The following is a 24,017-nucleotide window of genomic DNA, read 5'->3' on the forward strand; positions in this document are numbered from 1 at the left end:
CAAGGACACGTACACCTTGATTGACTTTTCTCTGACCTGGGCAAGCTGGAACCATTGCCTCAGGCCAAACCTGTTTGGTCAGTCCCTCCCCCAGTGGCCGAATCAGATAGCATCAAGGCACACCATGCCATAAAACCCTTATTATCGCTCACACACCCTGCCTAATCTTGCTCACACCTGCACCTGCTCTTTTCTTCTTATTACTTTACGAGGGGGAGGTGCCCGTTTTTATTGGGGGTCTACACTTATCTGATGTAAAATACTAGGCCTTGCCGGGTAATTTATTATGGGTTGGATGACATGAAATATGAGGTTTCATCATGACACTGTTTTTTCCTTTGTAGTGAAAACATGTGAATGACCAACCAAAATGTCAAGAATGTTTGCCTGAAGCTTAAAAAACTGTATATAAGGAAACCTGACTTTGCATTGAAACACAGTCTCCTGAGAACATACAAACCGTGCTGTTGTACTTCTAGGACGCTTGTTACTTGGCTGCAGCCAATAAATTTGATCTTTGACTTCACCTAGAAGACTCTGAGTTTCTGTGGTCTGAATCAGGAAAGTACCCGAGGTCTTTGGGTGTACCCTGGCACCGCTGGGTTACCGGATCAGTACCGGTTCTGAAAAGCCCAGTACCTCATGGCGGTGTAAATCGTGGTCAGCCACAGTGGTGCAGAATTCGGCACCTCTGTGCTGATCACAACTTTACTTTCCGACAGCCTTTCATTCGATGGTAGGGTCCCGCCAATAAACGGCTGATGGAAAGGCAGAGCTGGGGCCACAATGAGGCCCCTGCACTGTTCACAACTATGTCATGGGCAGTATAGGGGCCCTCCGTCAGCACCCTCAAAATAAACATTGTGTGCTATGGCAGACAGTGAGCATTCTGAGGGTGCTGTGTGCGATGGCATTGGCCTCGGCTCTCTAAGGGAGCTAAGGCCAATACCACCGTACTGTTTCTGATGGTTTTTTTCGGAAATGTTGTAATACGACAGTGGTGAGGCCACTGACTTGATGACCAGCTCACCACCGCCCTATTAGAGTTCAGGCAGTTCAGTTCAACTGCCGAACTCGTAATAAGTCCCATAATCCTTAAATAAATTATACGACAAGCAGGGTGCATGAATGTGACCTATCGGGCAGCAGAGAGACAACATATTATTATGTTAAATAACCAATATTTTTTAGATCTTTCATACAGGGTGTCTGTGTGTTTTTTGTCTGTGTGTATGTAAAAATACTGTCTGAAATCTGACTGATATCTCACAATATCTGACTGAAAGCACCTGTGCCCAACTATTTTTAGTAAAATACATTTATTAGAAGGTTATAACACCCCAAACGCGTCCTGAAGCTACACCCCTGGTGTTTTCTTCAGCAGTCTCCCCTTTGAAGTTCTCTGGATTGGGATGGCTGGTTTAATCAAATGTGCACATGAGGCTACTCAAACTGTTGGTTCATCACAGAAAGAGCCACAGGAGGAGTTTCAGGAGTTCAGCACATATGAATGGGTGCGTTATGATCATCACAGTTGAGACATGAATTTTGCAAATCAATTTGCATGGTTGTTACTTAGGAAGTCAGCATCTATCTGTAGACACTACTAAAGCCAACTTAGTCAGTTAGCAAGTTAGTGGGCAGTTCTGTATAAGTAATCTTTGCTATAGTTAGGAGTTCTTTACATCAGGAATTACTTCTCATATTGGCTTCCTAAGACTGTTCATCAATAACTTAGGCTACTTCCTTTCCAGACATAAATATGTCCAGTTTATAATTTTGCTTAATTTTCCCTCTCTTAAACCCATCCCTACAGGAAGCAAATACATAAAGGAAGCAGACACCCTGGTACTTTCTGAGACTACCCAAAATACCCATCTCCTTCAGCTCCCCAAAGAGGGGTGAAGATTACAAAAAACTAACGTAAACCTTATCTCCTCCTCTTGGTTCCTCACACCATCCATCAATAGTTGATATACCCATGCTCAAATAGTGGAAGGAGGTAATTTATTTGCCAAACAAAAAACACTCATAAGAAATCATGTGCATTATTTAATGAATGAGACAAATACCACATAAACAAGTTTTTACATCATAGCTCAACAAAAGTGAGCTAGAAAATTATTGGGGGACACTCTTATGGCAGCCTTAAATAAAGACATTTCAGGTTGGTAGATCTTTGGGTGAAGCACAAGAGGCAGCTGCACCCGTGGTGGACTGACCCTGAACCTAGGAATGGAAAGACACACCTGTCTCAGAATAAGCGTGTACCACAGTTGATGTGACCTACCAAGTAAACTTAAGTGTGGCAGGCTTAAAGCCTTTGGGACCACAGCCAAACGTTTCGAACCAGATATAGCAACAATGTGTTCTTCCTAGGCAAGACAAAACTTCCTCATTTAAATGAAAAAATATATGTACGATTTTGGACAACAAAATAAAGGAGCAGCCATTAACCTCTTAGCTGCTGGACCTCCCCTCCACCTCCAATAGCCAAGCCCTTTTTGGCAACTTGGGATAGTTTGTGCTTAGGCCTCCATATCTTTTGGCCACTTAAGGTATCCATGGAAAATATGTGTCCTTTTTTTCCAACATTCTGGGGATTCTAAAGGTACCCAGGGTTTGTGGGTTCCCTTGCAGAGGAGGGGGGGGAGGCAAGAAAATAGCCAAAATATAACTAAATTGTGACTTTTTGGGGAAAAATAGGAAAAAAGAGCTCTCGATCAAAGTGTCTGTTTGTTTTCATAAAAATGGCACAAACGCTTTGCTGTGCTAAAGTCTCCATCTGCCCAGCTTTCAGGAACATGCAGATCTGGATAATTTTTTTGTTTTTTTAACACAGTTTTGGCATTTTTAAAAGAGGTAGCCTAGTTTTCCTATTTTTTGTGCTTTCAACCTACCATCAGTTTGTGGTGGAAACCAGTGTGAATCCCATGGGTGATCCAGGAAAGCTATTAATTTCGGAAAAGTGGGCATCATTCTTAATTCATCAAGGGATCATATGTGTAGATCCCTCAAGGTTTCCTCAAAGAAACTCATCCCACCACCTGACCGCTAGTGCGGCCAGGATACCACCGGCCCTATTCCAAGTTCACTGCAGGGGCGGTGGGAGGAAACAGTGTTTCTGCCTGCCGGCCCTGTGGTGAAGAGGGCCTTAACATTGACACCAGCTCGGAATTGAGCAGGCCCCAATGTGGCGGTGCAGCGGGTGAAATGTGCGATGGGGCTGTGCATAGTGTTCCCTCTGCACCCCCATTCTGCCAGCTTTTCCACGGTGGTGTAAACGACCATGGAAAGGCTGGGGGATGGGGACTCTAAATTTGGACGCCAGCACTGCATTGGCGGAAAACAATCTCCGAAACCACCAGGCTGCAAGCTGGCTGCAGTCTGGCGGTGTCGGCTGTAGAACCGCGATGGCTCGTGCGGCCAGGACACCGCTGGCCCTATTCCAAGTTCACCGAAGGGCCAGAAATAGTGTTTCCGCCCACCGGCCCTGCGGTGAAGAGGGCCTTAACATTGACACTGGCTCAGAATGGAGCAGGCACCAATGCAGCGGTGCAGCGGGTGCAGCAGCACCCGTCGTGCATTTCTCTGCCCGTAATACGGGCAGTGAAATGCGTGACGGGGCTGTGCATGGGGGTCCCTCGGCACCCCCATTCTGCCAGCTTTTCCACAGCAGTGTAAACTGCCGTGGAAAGGCTGGGGGGTGGGGACTCGAAGTTTGGAGCCCAGCACTGCTTGCAGCACTGCCCTGGTGGATTACAACCATCAAAACCACCAGGCTGCAAGCTGGCTGCAGCCTGGCGGTGTCGGAGGTTGAACTGCGACAGCTCCGCCACAGTCAGAAGGGGGCGGTCAGACCGCCACTACTGCAGCGGTCCGACCGCCACCCGAGTCTGGAGGTCTCAAGACCACCAGGCTCAGAATGACCACCTAAGTGTTGAAATATAGAAATATAGAAAATTATTAGGAAAAAAACAGCCCTTTGAATCAATGTTTTTATCTGTAACATTTTGTCACCATAGCCAACTTAGAAAAGCAATACACCATTACGTTTTCTAGATCCTTTTAGTTGTGGGGATATATAGGGTTTCTAGGTTCTCCAAGAACCCGAGATACCCAAAGCCAACAAGGGAGCATCACAGTTCAATGTTTTTTCATTGTGAATTAGAGGATAGATTTTAAAATGTCTTCTTTCTTATGCACTAGCTTACAATAGGAAAGTATAAATGCAGCAAAATTCAATTTCTAATAACAAATATCCTACTATTCTATGCTTCCACATTTCTTCCGATAAAAGTAGTACCTCACCTGTGTGGGTAAGTCTGGTGCCTGTGACAGGAAATGGTCCAAAACTCTAACACGGGTACATCACATTTTTCCACTCAAAATTGATCCCTTTTTTGCAAAGTAGGTAGCTCTAGATTTTGGGCCCAAGCTCAGCCAACACCTAAAGAAACCAAGCAGACCTGTACATTTTTTAAAACTAGACACCTAAGGGAATCCAGAATGGGGTGAAGTGCGTGACTTTCACCAGGTTGTCTTGCCCAGAATCCTTTGCAAACCACCAACTTTGACTAAAAAAACACACTTTCCTTACACTTCTGTGATGGACAGTTCTGGAATCTGCAGGGAGCCACAAACTTCCTTCCACCCAGCATTCTTCTAAGTCTTCTGATAAAAATGGCACCTCACTTGTGTGGGTAGGCCTAGTGCCCCATTCTACTAAGTTTTCTGATAGAAATGGCACCTCACTTTCTAGGTATGCCTCGTGCCTCATTCTACTACGTCTTCTGATAAAAATGGCACCTCACTTGTCTGGGTAGGCCTATTGCCTGCAACAGGAATCAGCCCAAAATGCAACATGGATACATCAAATTTTTCCATGCAAAACTGATCTGTTTTTTTTCAAAGTAGGTAGCCGTGAATTTTAGGCCCAAGCTAAGCTGGTACGTAGGGAAAACAAGCAAATCGATACATTTCTGAAAACTAGACATCCAGGATGGGTGACTTGTTTGGATCTCGCTAGGTTGTTTTACCCAGAATACTTGCAAACCTTAAACTTTGACAAAAAGGAACATTTTTCTCACATTTATGTGATGGACAACATGAGCACATCAACATTTTCCCCTCAAAACTGACCTTTTTTTTTCAAAGTAGGTTGCTGTGGAGCTTGAGCTATATCTCATTCGCACCTAGGGAAACCTAGCAAACCTGAACATTTTAAAAAACTGGATACCTAGGAGAATCCATAATGGGGTGACTTGTGTGGATCCCATGATCTATTTATTACCCACAATGCCCTTAAAAACACCAATAGTTGGCTAAAATCACACGTTTTCCTTACACTTCTATGAGGAAAACTTCTGCAATCTGCAGGAATACATAAAATTCCCAGATGTGGTTGGTAGGTTTCGATGGGCGATCAATGGGTGATGGTTGAGCCTGGCCCCAAGTCCCTCAGCTACCGCTATTGCTGATCTCTCCACATAGCTCTTTAAGGACTTTTGTGTCAAGGTCTCTCGGCCCACCCACACAAGTGAGGTACCATTTATATCAGGAGACTTTGGAGGAATGCTGTGTGGTGAGCAATTTGTGGCTCCCCCCTGATGCCAGAAGTTTTCCTCACGGAGATCTAAGGAAAATGTGTGTTTGTTGGTCAACAGTTGAGGTTTGCAGGGTATTGTTGATGAGAAAATGGTGTGGGGGGCACGTTAAGCCCATTTCCCTGGACTCCTCGAGATGTCTAGTTTTCAGAACTGTCTGAGTCTGGTAGGTTGTTTTCTCATGGTGGCCACTTACCCAAGCCCAAAAAGTGCAGCCGTTCACCACTGCAAGTGGTATGATACTGGGAGTTAGCCAAACTCTACTGGCCCATATGTAAAATTAACACCCAAAATATTCAAACGTCCTCTTGCTTGCCATTGTGAAGAAATGCTTTAGTCTGTAGGGGAGCGAAAAGACTGGTGAGGGTAAGGGTGGGGCCTGATGTTAGGATGGAAAAGACCCACCCCATTATTTTATAAAAATATATGTATTGTAGCCATGCAGTGGGCTTTCTTCCCTCCCATGGGGAAGATCAGGGTAATTTCACCATTGCCTCCGGGGGGCAGAAAGACTGATATCCCATTTACTTGGAGGCTCATTGCCATGCCTATGCCACGCAGAGCCTCTCCTAGATAAAAAAAAAATACCTGACATCTAGTGGACTTTCGGCCCCTCAGGGGTCAGATCAGGCACTTACCCCAATCTGCCCCCTAGGGGGACAGAAAGATTATTGCCCCCTTCAGTTGGAGTGGAGGTATAACTATGCCCACAATGGGTAGCTCCAACCCCTCTATTCTATAACAATGTTCCCTGTTACCTAGTGGGCTTTCTGCCCCAAAGGAGCAGACTGGATTTAATTAGAAAGACTCTGTCCTCATTTATTTGTGATAGGGGCATGTTCAAGGCCATGGTGGGCAGCCCATCCAGCTTTTTATTAAAAAGAATTCCTTGGCGTATTGTGGCCTTTGGGGGTAAAAATCCCCAGCGACCTCAGGTGGGCAGAAAGACTGTTTATCCTATTTGTGGGGAGTGGGGCATTGCCATGCAGCCTCCAACCCTATACTTTAATGCAATAAATTATTGCTGGTGTCTAGCTGGTTTTCAGCACCCCCCTGTGTGGACCAGTGTGGGGGTTATTGCCCCATTTGCTCCCCAGGGGGGCAGAAAGACTACACTGTAAAACCCCCAAGGGGCCTCTCCCCATCCTTGGTGGCTAGTGGGTGGATCCCGGCTTGGGGATCGCTCTCTTTTGGGGATCCCTGAGCAATGAACTGGGCAAAGGTACCTTTGAAAAGTAGCTTTGTTCCAATAATACCTTTCCCCATTAGAATCAGTTCTCTGGGGGCTTATATAACCCTCTGAGCACTGATTTAGTCAATGTACAACAAGCCCATTATTTTTGTTGCAATTTCACTTTTACTACAATGACGTCAGTGCACCTGGCATGCTGATCGTCACTGTGGTTAAAAAAAGGAATCAGACTGCTCAGTAAGTTCTTCCTGGGCAGCCTGATCAACAAAAAAAGGACTCCCTTTGGTGCCGAGAACCGACAACAGCACTTATAGGGTTAAACTCAAGTAACTAGGCATCTTTGTAACAGACAGGCCCCCTACTCTCTTAAAGTAGCCACAGACAAACACATTTTTAAACCATCCATCAAGAAATCTAGAGTGGAAGGAGGAGGACAAGTGAAAGGCGGTAGAAGCACCATGCCTGTATTCAAATCCACTGAGATTCAGAGGTCTTTCTAGGGAAAGACCTCCATGATTCTTCACCAGCCCTGGAAGCACGCTCAGTAACACCTGTTAAAGGCATATCCTTTTAATTTCTACACTCCTGTTCTATCCAAAATAAATGGATGCACACAATATGGTTGAATTGCAGGCAATAATGTATAAAATTAAACATCCAAGGATGGCCCACCAACAACTTTTATAGCAAAGGATACCTGACTCTGCAACACCATGCGGGAGAAACTAATATTAATGGAACCATTGAAACTTGACCAACAGAAAAAATGAGAGGAAAGTGTCAAAAGTTCTTTCCGCCAGGGAATCAGGAGGGCCTTTACTTCCCAGGCTAAGGAAACACTCCCTGGCTAGCCAATAATCTTTCAAGGGGGCACTGGCCTGCTCAGAACATTGGCTTCGATATTTAAATCCTCCACAGGAACACTGCTGTCAGCTGAAAGAGGTGGGGCTCTGCTAATCTAAAAATGTTTGATGCCACTGGAATGAGAGCTGGGGAAGCCATCCCTTCTGGACACTTTTTAAATAAACCTTTAGCGCTGGTGCCTGTTTAACAACAATCCCTATACTGATAATGTAAAATACATACAATATAATGTCAAAAATATTGTAGACCAGAATAACTGAAAAAATAGACAAAAATATTGTTCTTTTTTTGAATAAATATGAATTTTAATGCAGTGTATTAAAAGTAGGTTTAATGTTTAAAAGTAATATATGGGATATTCATTACAGTGTATGCATTGTGTACGTTATGTAAAATTCCATGTGTGTATATCTATATGTATATGTATGTACATATATGTCTCAAACCCACTAAAACAGCACCAGTGTCTTGCTGGAGTGTAGCTTTTGTGTCCTGCATAGCGGTCAGTGTCCTATCAAATTAGGGTTGCAGCAATGGAACTATATCTATGGGGTCGCCTGTCTCTCCCTGTGTAGTTGGTCCTGACCCTGACAGCTCCGCCATGAATGTCTAGTTGTCGAGCTCTGGGCTTCCCTATAATGTGTTCTGCAGAGTGTTAAACCAGTGGGGAAGACCCCAGCAGTGCAGGCAAGGAAGTCAAGAAGAGAGATAGGCCATGCTGCAGGAGACACAGCTGGTGGGAGTGGAAGTAGAACGACTATGCTGCAGATGGAGGGCCAGCTATATGCCACTCAGTATTTTGTGAGTGCCTGAGGAGTGTTGTTGTGGGTAAGAGCAGGCACCCCATTCATGCCCTTGCATACACTGATTTGTTAGTGAAAGGCAGACTTCTAGGGAAATAATTGACCCTGAGGAGTAAACCAAAGTTATCATTCTTCCAGTCCCTGTGAGCCCCAATGGGGCAACTAGTAAAAAGAGACTTACTGGCAGGAAGGGATTATAATTGCGTCTTTCCTGTGTTTTTAGTCCATTCTATCCCACCCCACAAAATCATAAGCTAGCAGTGGGCATCAATGAGTGGTGGGTCCACCATGGTGAGGTGTCAGATTACTCATTCTTTTCCCCCTGTGCTCATTGCACACACACACCTGAACAGATTTATCTGTTTGACGCACATGAGTCAATATGCTACATTATTGGATACTTAAGGTGCACATTATTGGACCACAGCCCCTTGCTCCTGGAGCTCTGACTTATGGAGGAAAGGCAAGTGATCCCAAAATGGTGCCTTCAACCGATAGCGCAGGATAAACCATGCTATAGGGAGACACTGCACACATTTCATATTACTTTGATACAAATCAAGGTACAGCATATTCTGCATATTGGAATGGGAGGCATTTACACTTGTAGTTCGTGCCAATGCATTGGACAATCTGTAGGTATTGCTAAAGAACTCAATACAGAACTCCGCACATTTGACACTACGCTGCATACACTTGAGACTTCCCTGGGCCCAGATGTTTCCAAGCATTAACTTTTGCTTGCCACAAAGGAACACTATAATGCCATCCTAGAAAAACTGTAATGTTATTATTACAAAACTTATGTAATGAGGACACATGATGAAGAAGGCAAGTTGGGGAGATTGTTGGCATGGCTGATTCAACCCAAATCTCAGGATACCTCCAGCACACATTTGACATCAATAGCGGGCTCACATTTGATTCACCAGTGAGCATAAATAATGAGCTCAGGCACTATTATGAAACTCTGTATAGTGAGCTAGCTGCCCCAGCCCAGACCACCTGTTGAATGACTTTTTGGCGAAACTACCTCTGCAAACACTGCCACTTGAAGCGCAAGAGCACTGGGAGGGGCAGTAACAACACAGGAGATTAAACTGGACAACAAAGATACAGCTGCAGGCAAGACTTCATGGCCCAGATGGCTTCCAGCAGAGTTCTATGCAGCATACATCGACCTGTTGAACTCTAGACTGGAGACTCTATAACACTGAGTCCTTACGACAGGGCTGTCACCCTGATACCACAAGAAGCACAACTGTAATTCCTGTCTCCAAAACCTACGGCCCTAGGCACACCTGTCACCGCATGATGTCCATGCTTAATATGGACTCTCATCCATAGAGACCATAACAGTTTCATCCCCAGCATAGTACATCATTTAACTTTAAGGAGAATTTACCATATCCTTTACCACCCAAAGACCCAAAGTCAGCCGGACTCGATGCTCATGTCAGTAGATCTCGCAAAGGCCTTTGATTCTGTGAGGTGGGTTTACCTGACGGAGTTATGCGCAAATCAGGGTTAGGCATAGATTAGATGGGTTGTTCGCCCTGCAGTAGAGCCATTAGCGTAGCTGTTCCAACAGGAGGGGAAGGGGTGGTATTGTGATAGATGGATACAAATATATTATATCTCTACATGCTGATGATATCCTCCTCTACTTGTCAGGTGGTGCTGCTGGGGCCCGGAAGTCGGTCCAGCACTTTGATGACTTTGGAACCCTTTCGGAAATGAGGGTCAACAGAGCTAAAACATATCTGTTTCCCCGTAAACAAGGTACTCCTCAACCACTAGATCCCCCAGAGGGGCACACTTGGCCCTGGTGTTCTTTACATAACTGGAGAAACCAAATATATCACCATTTGGAGGTTATTGACAACGGAAACCTAGGTACTGTAATTGCTGTGTACTTGTGTTATCTTCTGGAGATTGCTGCACCTCCTACTCATGGTTCGAGTGTTGATCTCCAAAATGATGATGTTCCTATGGTTGTTGTCCTCCTTTTCTAACGTTCCAGTAAAAATCCTGGAAGTGTGGTTCTGACAGCATGATGTCCTACTCTGGGTACTGATATGGGATAAGGACAGACAGAGTGTCACTCGAGGTGTTGAAACACCCACCAATACTGGTAGTCCTTGGAGTCTCGGACTTCGAACAATACTACCTAGTGGTACAAATTAAATGAGTGGCCAAATGGCTTGACAACATCTGAGGACTTGCTTTAAATCCCTTGGGCTTGGCGTCACACCAGGGACTCTTAGTAGTGAATCTGTTACACCCAAATAGCCTAATCCCACAGATAAGCATTCTTTTTCAGGTGACCCTATATAGTTGATGCTGTAGTGTAATAAGAACACAGAAGGCACTGTTGTACTCTCCAGCTATATAATGCTGGAGGGACTGCCTCATGAAGCACCAGCTAGTTGTTTCACTACAATTCAACCTCAGACTTCGATGGGTGTGACAACAGGGAACAATTGTTTTTAGATGAATGCACTTATCCCATTCGAGGAGTTATCAGAAAAATTTGAATTATCCAGAGGCCAGTTCATGATGAAAGAGGCATTAGTGTGATCCTATATAGAAATATTCCATGCAGGCTGAGAGGAACCTCTATAACACTTGGTACTTCACCCAATACTATCCTTAGGTTCAGGGAGACAACAGGTGTCTTGGCTACATGGGATGCTTAATGACATGGGCCAGAGAGCGTTTGAGACCCTTAGAGCACTGTTGGAGGGCATCTTAAACCGTGAAATTCACAATAAGGAATGGAAAAGAATGCTTGCATACCTCCAGAAAATCAGTTGCAACAGGAAACTGAAATACACCCAATTTAACAATTTACATGTGACATACCTCACACCACTTCGACTACAGGTGATATACGATAGGGAGGCAAAAGAATGTTCACAGTGCCAAACATAAGACGTAGTTAGATGTTGGCAGTCCATTAGATGAATGGCAGCATTTTAACTGCCATCTCTGCCAAGAAACACCACCTGCGTCAGCTGCGAAGTAGGGAAAAGTGGCTGATGGCGGAACCTCAGACACCCTTTTCACCGTGCAGATTTGGATGTGCCTTACAGCCAACAAAAAAGTGGCGGTTTGACCACCATGTCAGAACTGGCAGATTAGGGGCAAAGGGGTGAAAACTCATCTTTTTTCCCCATTCCACCCCCATTTTTGACTGGACAACACCTGCCATCGCTGCTGCCACTGATCATGGAGAAAACACAACCCACCTGTCGCTGGACTCAAAGGTAGGGATGCTGCATTGCCAAGGTACATTGGACAGGCACTGCACCGGAGTCCAGGGCTTCTGCAGAAATATGCATGTCACAGTAATTGTTAAACAAATACTGTGACATGTATTTGTGGGGTACACATTGGTGTCACACATGGCTGGTAACACACAGGCACAACATGCATATTGCACCCATACACAAATGTCATTGTGGTGTAATCATTCATTGCAAAATATATGCTCGCACTACAATGAAGATACACTCATACTTGACAACAGTGTCCAGGTGTACGCATTTCAAAGGGACCTTGGTATCTGTTGTGTATGTGAGCCAGTATGTGTATGTGTGTGCATGGGTTGTATGTTTGAGATGGAGGGAGCTAGAGTGGATGGTGTGGTTGTGTTTGTATGTGTGCCACTTGCATGTGAGATTGATGTTGTTGTGTATGTTATGCTGATGTGTGACACAGTCAGGTGATTGTTGTAGTGTGGTGACTGTTGTCCTGCTGTGCGTAGTTGTGCATGCTTGTGAGTGTGTTTGTGTAGCTGAATGTGTAGTTGTGTTGGTATTTGTGGTTGTGCTATGTGTGGCTGCAGTGTTATGGTGTTTGTATGTTGTGTCACTAACATATTAGTCTGAAGATTGATTATAATTTGTCATGGATGTATGTGAAAGTGTGTTTCTGGAATGTACAGGTTGTGTTGTGTTGGAATGGCAATGGGTATTTTGTGTATGTGGTGTAGTGTGCAGGGGTGCACATACGGCAAAGGGACAGTCTGTCTGTGTCACTTACCTCTCGTCCATAGTCCCTGCTATTGAATGAAGTCCATTGGGATCTGCCACTGTGTCTCTCTGACAGCAATCTGTCACCATTCAATCCACTTACCGAACTGTAACATCTAGATACGGCAGGCTGAACACAGTTGGCTTAAAGCTCTTTTCAGGTACACCGTCAACACTGGTTGGCGGTGTGACAGCCAAGTCTAAATCAGGCCCTAAGTCTGTTACGTTAGTATAGAAAATATTGTTGGTGACCAGTTCTCTCCTCCCATTATCCTCATCTTCTTAATACAAGCTCAGAACGAAGTGCATCTCAGAACCTAAAAAATCTAGCTGAAAGGTTGTGTGATCTACTGCATCACCTGCTCCTGACAAAGAAGGTTATTACACCCCAATTAGAGATCATCTAATACAGGCAATAGGTTCCACTTCTTTTGGGACATTCACAATTATATATGAATCTTGCATCAACATATTGGTCTGAGGATTGATTATAATGTTTGACCTCATTTTCTACTAGTAATTGAGGCTGTCTTCCCTTCTTATTTTTCTACTGTTCTCAGATTAATATGATTGTGACTGATTTTCATTGAATACTCACCTATTATCCAATAAGAACAACTTTTCCTTAAAAATACTACTCAATGTTGGAGGCACTGATGCCCAGTGGTAATACCATGGCTTTGGTTAACAACAGACAGAATGTTAAGTGGAATATAGTATGTTCCTCTGAGGGCGAGATTTTTTGTACTTGACAATGTGGTTTCCCATGATACAACAATTGACAACTGGGATTGTCCAAATTCCATTCTCAAGGAAGAAAGGTCTTTATTTTTGACTCTTTAGGACCACTTTATAAAGTAATTTGTGTGGGTCATTACTCAAAGTCCCAGGAATGCTTTTTATCCTCTTGTAAGGAGGCAAGGAACAACTTAGATGCCACGCTAAGGAAAGGCAAAAGGATCATTAGAGTGAGTACAAGGTAGGATAAAGGAAGTCCACTAGAACAATTTCTGAAGAAGCAATTTAGGAAGTTCTTCTAGAGTCCTAAAGACTCAAAAGTTAATGGCAGATAGTGTGCTAGGGTGTGAAAGATCAATGCAATCAACCCAGGTCCACCTATGCAGCCAAGGGAATAGGAAGATCACTTTATATTCGTCTTCTTCAATTCTGCCCAGCCACCAAAGGGCCACACCTCAAATCATGACAGCAACGTCTCATCTGCAGAGCCCTTTGCTTAGTTACTCCCTCACAGAAACATTGGTCGCAGTTTGCAGAATGAGGTTGGACAAAATTCCATCTGATGTGTTTCATCCTAACCTTCTGATCCACGTGCCATATATTAACATTGTCTTAAATGCAATTGCTGCAGACACATTCATACCATCTATATGGAAAAGTACAGAAATTGTAGCAAACCACAAAAAGTGCTGTTGTAACTTTCTGAGTAGCTACTGTCCAGGCAGCTTGCTTGATAATTTGCTGAAACTATTCTGCAACCAAGTCTCGGGATATCTAACATCCTGGAGAGAGGACAATAATGCCACTTTCCACCTCCTTGCAGGACGAGCCCTTCAGGCGCCGTATGACAAAACAGGAAAGAAGACAATAATGCGACTTTCCACCTTCAACCAGGACTAGGTTTTCATGCTCCTTATGGTCAAACAGGTGGATGTTGGAAGTAGCACAGTTTATTGACCTATAATCAGCATTTGATCTGGTCCCGAGGGCAACATTGTGGGAGGTTCTTGCCAACCTTTTGAACATCATCATGTATCTGCATAACGAAAACAATGCCAGTGTCCAAATAGGGAACTAACGGATAAGATAAATGTAGCCGAAGAAGTCCGCCAATTATTCTCCCTACTGTGTGGGTAAAAACAACTTTATAAGGGATATTGCTATTTTGGGGTGTGGGACTCCTCACCTGCTGCTCAGACTTGATCTAGCCTTCAAGTCTATCATAGAAGTATCAAGATTGCAACCCTTAATGTGTTGGTTTAGTGTTTGGTCCAAAAATGTTTTAAAACCCTATAGAGAAGCCCTAGCGATAGGAAGTGATATCCTTGCATGCCAAAAATTAGCTAACATTCCAAGACTAATGCATGTCAAACAGACCCTTAGCACTTTGGAGCTGGTAAGTGTTCAGAACAGCCCTTCAGTCATTAATAGTACTGCCAATAGCACTGCCGAACTGGCATACTGGGCAAATTTCAATATACATATGTATATATGTGTATATATATATATATATATATATATATATATATATATATATATATATATATAGGGAGACCTCTGATTTCACAGATAGTAATACCAAGAGCTTTCTTATGTACAAAAACATATTTAACATAGGGGAAGCCCTAAATTACATTTAACTGACTTGGGCGCAGTCTCTTTTCCTGCCATAATGGTGTTCTCTCTGTGGCAACATATATGCCATCTTGGCCCATGTCAACTGACAAATTGAAGCTCTGCCCTGTCTGCTGTTTTACGGATGAATTGGAGGACCATTTTCCTGTTCATCTGTTCGGCATATTCCTGACCAAGATTCAAGTGGACTGTACACACGTGCCCCTCTTTGGTCCTGTCAAACCATATTAATTCACTGAGAATATGTAAAAGTGTCACAAAGGTTACTGTAATATTTGCAGTGGCTAAATTTATATCTGCAAGGCCACTTCTATACTGGGTTCGACTATGGAAAACTGAAGAAATCGAGCCCTTTAGGACAGCAATCAAAGAACTTATACCACTGTTTCAGGGATGGGAAAAAGTTTGTTGGTTGAGGGAGATGAAATCAGCCTGGGTTAAACTGGGCTTTCCCCAATATTGGGAAAATCCTGACACGATTCCCGCTAACGCCAGATTGCTGATTAAAGAACGATACTGGGGGAAAACCTACGAGGAGTCCTTCCATTGTAATGGGCCAGGTCGGTTGACAGCAGAGTTTCTGCTGATCAAGCACGAACCCAGGCCCGAAAACTTCCTGGATCTCCCCATACCAGCACGTGCCCGAACCTTATTCCTTCAGTTCAGATATGGAACATTAGCAGTTAACAGTTTCACGGTCCGCTGGTCGACCAATAGTCCTAGGTCTGATAAATGCATAAACTGCCATTCTTGCAAGGAAACTCCGGAGCATGTCCTATTTTTTTGTCCCTTGTATAAATGCCCCAAAGGAAAGTGGATTATTCCCTTGTGTAAGGTATTGCTATTACAAAATCGAATCAGTGCCTACAGACTATGTAAATACGATACTTCCATGCTGATAGTAAGCTCTGTCTCCAAATGTCTGTCAGCAGCATGGTCAATTCGTAGCAGGACTATTTTAGACCTTAGTCTACTGGCTGAAGAGAGGTTCAGCAGTTAGTGGACGTGGATTTCCTGACAGCTAGGGATTCTTTTTTTTTTTTTTTACTATATCTGTGTTGACTTATTTATGATATCAGATTTTACTTTTGTATGTGTTTTTTATAGGGTTTACTTATTTAATTCGATTCACAGAATTTTAGCACATAGCACCTTGCAACTGTTATGATTTAATTCACCCTAACATTTTACTCAAGACACAAGGCTAATTTTATGGTAGCCTTTTAACTGCTCGAATTCAAATCTCCACAAGCACGAAGTATTTCACGAAGTTTTATGATTCATCTTCATGTATAACTTGCCCTAGAATAGCTGTTGTTGGTATCATTAGAAAAGATTTGGTACACTATCTGTTTTCAACTGATTCATAGTACCTTGCACACAGCACTTTGTAAATGGTAAGATCTAATCCCTCTGAACAACTTACTTACTACATGAGGTTAATTCTATGGCACCATTTTTAATATTTGGTTTTTAATCATTGTAAGCACAAAGTATTTTACGAAGTTAACTTGTCCCAGAATAGTTTTACAGCTAATACCAGAAAAGATTTGGCATACTATCAGTTCCTCTTTTAAACTGTCTTGTCAAAATGGTATCCAACAAGCTAGTAGGTACCAATAGAGGAGTTTTATTTAATATTTGGTCCGTTGGACAAGCTGTGTATTAACTGTTATTGTTTTTTCTTTTTTTGTGATGTTTATGATCTGTATTTTTTCTCTGTATGTATGGTTCATTTCTATGTTTTAAATGGTCTAATTTTGGACCGAATAAACAATATATATATATATATATATATATATCTGCATGGTTGACATGCTAGAAAGTTATTGCTTCTGAACAGACTCTTAGTGCCCCACCATTGTGAATGTATCTTTCATTTTTTATTATTCGCTATTGATGGATTGTAATAATGGTTGATGCATCATCTGTCTGATGAATGATATTCCCCCAACAAAAGATGGGACACCTTATCGTCAGTAAAATACATTTTCTCATTGGGGACACCATTCACCGCCTCAGTTTTCAGGCATACACCTCAACCTCAAGACTTGACAACTCAGTGATTAACACCACTAGTAATCTAGCATGTTCCCCTGTCAAGTGAATTCGGCACATAAAAGTACGTTGATGTGCTTCAGTTGGTTATACACAATGTTGCCACCTTCTTCAGGATACTAACAAAAATAGGATTTCCCATGAGAATTCATAGTAAAATTGTTGATAAAAACCTGCATAGAAACCTTTTAACAATTTCTACATTGTTACTCATATTTTGACATTAAACCTCAATGCAAAAGAATTCAACGTGGCACTTCCAAAATTAAACAGAAATTTATTCTAAATCAGCAGTCATCCTGGGGATATCATTCTACCCTTTATCATCTCATACCCATTCAAGCCCCCATTTTTAACCATCTCCAGTTAAACCACTCCAGAAGGTAATGGAAATTGACCCTCATTCTCCTGAGGCAGCCCTCTCACTTCTGTTCCGTATCTTACATTTCAATCATCCCAGGGAGACCCAAGCACTCACCAGTCTGGGTAACATAACACTCCCGTCTCCAGGCTTTCCTTTTAAGTTGAAGTGCTAGAGTGGTTGCCTGTTCCCAAAATATTGCAAACAATTCTTTTTGGCACGTTCCCAGACTTTTAATAGAAGCCATCTTTACTGTAGAGAAGGAAAAGTGTATATATTGTTGTTCCTTTAAACAAGCAGGCTAGCAAGGTGATATTAAAGATTTGTGCAAATTTGACATTTAGGTGGTATGACTTTTGTATTGATGCTTCATGAATTGTGAATTATTAAGGTCTGAGGTGTCTGCCTGCAAACTGAGAAGGTGATTGGTGTCCCCAAGGGGAAAACCTATTTTATTGATGAATGTTATTACCTGAATGACCTTTTTAAATTTGAAGTTATATTTTATGCAACATGTTTTTAATTGTGTATTTATATTTGTGGCTGAATTAATAATTGATTGATTAAAAACAACTAATTTCTAGACAATATTATTTACAAGAAAATATATATTCTTGCCAATGATGATAAAATATTTTTGTGTTAACAATATTTCTTTGATGACATTTATATACCATAATGTTCAAAATGTGATATTTTGTCCGAATACCTATTGACTATTGACCCAGAGTTTACAGTTATCCCTAAGGGGGTTCCCCAAATTTTAGAGCTGGCATAGGTAGTCAGAATAAAAAGGAAGATGATGATCCAAAAGAGTCACTTTTGCACTGTATTAGATTTGGGAGACCACTACCTCATGCTCTACATCTAGTGAATGGAAACTATCAAGTGGTCATGATATTTTCTCAAGCTCATATTCCCAGGATGAAGCCGAAATGATAAGAAAGGTCTTATGTGGAACAGTGCCTAACTGACTAGAAATACTGAAGATTCTAAATGCCCCAGAACTCTTACCACTCTTCCTACAGGAGCTGGATGAACCTGACTTAGATGAGTCAGAGATCTTTGAAGGGCTTATACACTCCGATGTGGAAGTATGCTTCTGCCCCTTGATGTTTTAAGCAAGGATTCAATTCATTTAGTTATTTGCCCAAGAGAAGATGTAATTTCTAGAAATAACCAGCCACCCATGTTGAATCCTGTAAGCCCCTGGCTTTGAAACTGTGATCAACAACTGTCTAGGTATGGGAAAATGGACAAGCCTTCTGAATCAAGAGAACCTATCAGGGGATCAAGAACCTTCATGCAAATCAAGGGAAATGTTTTAGCCCTAAAAGGTACTACTATGATATGATAGTACTGATAGAACACAGCAAATCAGAGATATTTCCAACATGTTTGATGTAAAGGAATATGGAGATACACATCCTGTGATCTAAGGAGGCAAAGGGGTGCAACGGCAATACAACACTAAAAGTATGATTTATAAAGCGATGAAAAGCCACCTTGCATGGCCCTCCATGGCTTGATAAATCTAGAGTAACGCAAGACATCGCAAATCAGGAGCCATTTCATGGGAGGATCACCGGTGCCCCTACGCATCTACCCATGGATTTAGTGCATTCTCAAATTTACCATTAGTGATAGACCTGGGAATGCATAAAAATGCTACACCTTAGCAGGGGAGGTAGACTGAGGAGAAATATCTTAATTTCTCCTCTTTTTTCCTCTTCCTATGTGTGTTGCATTCTACAGTACACATGTAAAGAGATAAATGCCTCTCTAGATTGGTTTCTGCCAGAAGGTGTACCTTCCTGCACATCAATAATCCTATTCACAATGCCGACACCCTTGCATAATGGTGCAAGGGTAACTACATTGGCACTAGGCAGTTAAAAGCACACTAGTGTAAGGAATAAGCAGGAATGCATCTTATGATGTTAAATATGCCACATTCCTGTCCCGTCCCTTTCACTCAGTGCAGCAAGGTGGCTTGCTGGGTTGTGCTGCGTGAAAGTGTAATAAATATTCCCCAAGGTTTCCATTCTGTGACTTTCTGTTAGGTGACACTGAGTAGATGTTCAGCACCCACTGTCTCACTGTCCCACACTGCAACTACTGTGACTCCCCCATTTTTCCTACCTGGACAACTGCACAGTGGTGTGTATTCTCACCAGCTGGTGGCAGCCACTTGTTGGGGAATTAACAACTTTGACCCAGCTTGGCAGCAGTTCAAGTGACCTTTAGTGGGCTGCTGATTGCTGACAGTTGAAACTGGCCCTGGTAGCTGGCAGTACCTGACATTTGCTTGCCAGTTTACTGGTTTGTCAGTATGCCAGTTTGAAAATCTGCCTTTGCTACTGGGGCACAGGCAACATGGCTTCCAGCATCCATCTTTACTGGCCTCCTGGTTTGGCCCCTGTATTCATCTGATTCCTGCAGAGACCACACAAAATTACACAACTCAAGCTAACTATTCAAGTTCAGAAGATAAAGACAAATCTATAGTTGATGCTAAGAGCAAGGACGGAAGTGGAGCATATAGAGGAACTAAGCAGTTCTTCTGCTTTTGAATGATGGGGATTTTCCCATATAGACTGATCTGCAAAGCTCTCATCCTTGGAAAAGTATCAGGTGCTGCAGTGCTGCAGACCTACTTCCAAAACGAAAACAGCTTCAGCCCATTGCTGCTGTTTGGGGGACTGCTGTCCATGTGGGTACTCTGGAGGAGGACCTCAAGGCCCTCAATTCCTTACTGGTGAGACCAGCAGCACCTCATATCTGGTGCTATTTTGAGTACCATCACTTCTTTTGCTCTGGATGCTTTGTTGCTATTTGAAGGACCATTGCCCAGGAGGGGGCTCAGGACATGTACCACAAGGACCACAATTCCTTGATAGAAAGATCAGCCCTGCCTCCTCTCAAGCACTGCTTTTGGTGCCATCACCCCTGCTGCACTCAACATTTTGCTGTTGTGTGGACAACCTCTGCATAAGTAGGGGTTCAGTAGGTACTCCACAAGGCCCACAATTCCTTGTTGGACAGACTAACCTTGCCTTGTCTCTAGCACCATTTTTGGTACCATCGCGCCCCGGCACAGGCTGTGCACAGGTGAGGCCTGGGCCCATGGCAGGCCAGTCCATGCTGTTGAGAGACAAGAGGAGGCAGGTCAGGGCCACCCCTCTCTTAGCTCTGCCAAAGAATGTTATTTTGATACCTCTTTTAGCCCAATCCTTCAGCCCATGAGAAAATGTATTCCTGACGTTGAGCAGAGTTAGGGCCTCATTATGAGTTTAGTGGACAGACTGCAAGACCACCATGTTGGCGGTCTTTCAGATGACCCCATTACGAGTCATACAGGCAGGACCACCAACCAAATAAGGCAGACGGCCAGCAGTGAGGAGGCCTGGAAATAGGCAGTCTGCCCTCAATCACCAACAGCACAGCGACCAACCACTGACCTTCTTACAAGCACAAAGTCACCGTGGCGGACCCCTATGGCGGTCAGCCAATGGGGGTCCGAAGCACAGAGGTTCACTGTCAGCAAAGTAATACACAACTGCACAATAAATGAATGTAATGACAACACAACTGACACATGTTGCCACACTGGACACACCTGCAAAAGACACTACAAAATACACACCTTCACAGACCACAATCCTTTGCATTTTTACTGCAACACACAGTAGCCAGAATGCTTTTTGTCTACAGAGTCCATATATTATGCACCCCAATTTTTCACCATTCCTTTGAATGCCCTGCACACACTTCTGTCCATTCACATCCTTTTACACTTACTCTGTTTAGTAAGTCACTGACACCCATTTGTTTCTGTTACACCATGTCATGTTCCAAAAATCTCTGTTTTTCAAAAGATTTCATGGTGGATGAAATCATAAGAGTAGAGTCACAATTGCTTTGAGCACAAGTCCAGCATACTCCTCTCAGTAAGGAAATGAAAATGTGGTACAGGATAGTCAACAGAGTGAATGCAGTAGGCACCAACCTGCACACAAAGGAGGACATCAGGAAGAGGTGGAATGACTTCAGGGCCATGGTCCATTCCCTGGTCTCCAGGCACAAGCGGCAGGCCAAGAAGATTGGCGGTGGCCCTCCCAGTGCCACATTACATCTTTCCCTGGGAGGAGAATGTCTTGGCCTCCCTGCAAACGGAGGGTTTGACAGAAATATCTAGGGCAGTGTAATCTGGTAAGTTAAACCACTAACAATGACACAAAAATGCAATGTCCTGCATACTCATAGCTCATTTTTTGCCTCATTTACTGTTACTCCACTTAGCAGCCTAGTGTTCACCTGTCCAAAGACCTCTATTTGGCAACTCACAATTGAAGAGTACTTGTATGGGGAGATGACATTTGCATAGTGTGTAGTACAGGGACTGATATGACTCCAACTCCTAGAAGGGACTGTTTCCTTAACTCCAAATACCAGACCAGTGGTCACTTGTCCAAAGGCCCCTCTTTGTTATCTACCAATTTAAGGACACACACTTGCTGAGATAACATTTGTCAAGTGTTTGTAGTACAGTGACTGACATGACTCCTCCCCGAGCAGGCACTATTTCTGTAACCACAAACACTAGCACAGTGGTCACATGCTACAATACATCTATGGTTGACTCTCTATTGCAGTGTACTCACCTTGGTGGAGAACATTGGCCAAGTGTGTGTAGTAGAGAGAGTGACCTGACTGGAACTCACAGGAGGCACAGTTTCTCCTACTCCAACCACCAGCATAGTGGTCACATACCCCAGTACATCTGTTTCACAATTATCAATTGCAGTGTGCTCACCTGTGGGGATAACATTTGTATAGTGTATGTAGTAAAGGGAATGGCATGACTGCTAAGGCCAGACAGCCCTATTACTGTTACTCCACTCACAAGACCAGTGTCCTCTTCTTCAAAGACTCCGGTTTGGAAACTCTCAAATGAAGTGTACTCACCTGGGGGGATAATATTGGTATAGTGTGTGTGGTACAGGGAGTGCCATGACTACAACTCCCAGGAGGCACTGTTACTATCACTCCAACCACCAGTCCAGTGTTCTCTTCTTCAAGTGTACCTGTTTGGTAACTCACAAATGAAGTGTACTCACCTGGATGGATGATATTTATCAAGTGTGTAAAGTAGAGAGAGTGACATGACTGCTAAGGCCAGGAGGCCAACCACAAGTCCAGTGTTCACTTGCCCAAATCCATCTGCTAGTGAACTCTCAAATGAAGTGTACTGTCATGGGAGGATAACATTTGTCAAGTGTATGAAGAAGTGGGAGTGACATGGCTGCTAAGGCCAGGAGATTCTGTTTCTCTAACTCCAGACACAAGCCCAGTGTTCTCTTGTCCGAATACCCATGCCTGTTAACTCACAATTGAAGTGTACTCACCTGGGACGATACCACCTGTATAGTGTTGGGAAGTAGAGGAAGTGACCGGAATGCAAAGACCAATAGGTTCTGTTTCTCTAACTTCAAACACAACCCCAGTGTTCACCCTTTAGTGAACTCTCAAATTAAGTGTACTCACCTGGGAGGATAACATTTGTCAAGTGTATGTATGAGAGAGAGAGACAGACATGACTGCAACTCCCAATAGGCACTGTTGCTATCACTCCAGCCACCAGTCCAGTGGTCACTGGCCAAATACCCTTGCTTGCTAACTCTCAATTGAAGTTTACTTACCTTGGAGTGACCGAGATACAGGTCATGCTCAACTCTGAGGTGTGTCTGGCTGCCTAGCTTCATCTTGACCTGCTAACTCAAGTTGAAAATATTGAGGACAGGAAAGACGGCTTACCCAGTGTGCAAACAATGATCCCAAATGCCTCATTATGCATAACCAAAATGGTATTGCTAGCAGACATATTCACGCTGCACTGAGCACATGATGACTCCAATCACATATGCAACAAACTACTGAGTCTGCCTGTATCGCAAGCAACAAGGCCTCAAAATGGCCAAAGACATATCTTGGCTAGCCCCTTTTTTGCCTGCACTGCTGGCAAGATGGCATTCTCAGGCTATACTCCCAGGTGCTAATGATCTCCACATTTCAGCAGATGCTTAAGTCAAAAAGATCTGGCATGCTCCCCAAATGTCATGTCAATACACCCAACCATGGGTACTTGCCACGAGTGGATTAACTGCAACATAACTTTGCATAAGGTCTACATTTAGTGTAACAGTAAACTGCTGGAGATAGATGTCAGAATACAACCAGTAACATTGTATATTTCACATCAACAGGTCGAGGTGCCACTTGGCACACAGAGGCCACAGAAGAGACTGCCACCACCCCCCAGTATGAAGCCCTCAGTGAAGAAGACACTCATGGATGTTTGGACATAGAGGACAGTTCTGGCCCGTCTGGCAACCTAGTCAGACACCAACAGTGAGACTCACTGTGGCCACATCAACACCTCCCAGCCCAGTTGCCTCAACATCACAGGCAGCCATATGAGCCCCCCAACCTATGTACCAAGCACAGTGTCTACCAACGTGTGCCCTCCAGTTCGAAAGGGAGGAGTACTCTGGACTTTGGACTCCCAATGGTGAGGCATCTACTTCAATGATTTCATTCACCATGACTGAACCCTTCACTTTATTTTTGGTTCCTTTCTGTCCAAAAATATATTTTCTGCATTATCATAATGAATTCATCCATCACAAACTCCTTGTCTGCTTGCTTAATTTCCACAGTTTG

This window comes from Pleurodeles waltl, chromosome 4_1, assembly GCF_031143425.1.
Source record: "Pleurodeles waltl isolate 20211129_DDA chromosome 4_1, aPleWal1.hap1.20221129, whole genome shotgun sequence".
In the NCBI taxonomy this organism is placed as follows: Eukaryota; Metazoa; Chordata; class Amphibia; order Caudata; family Salamandridae; genus Pleurodeles; species Pleurodeles waltl.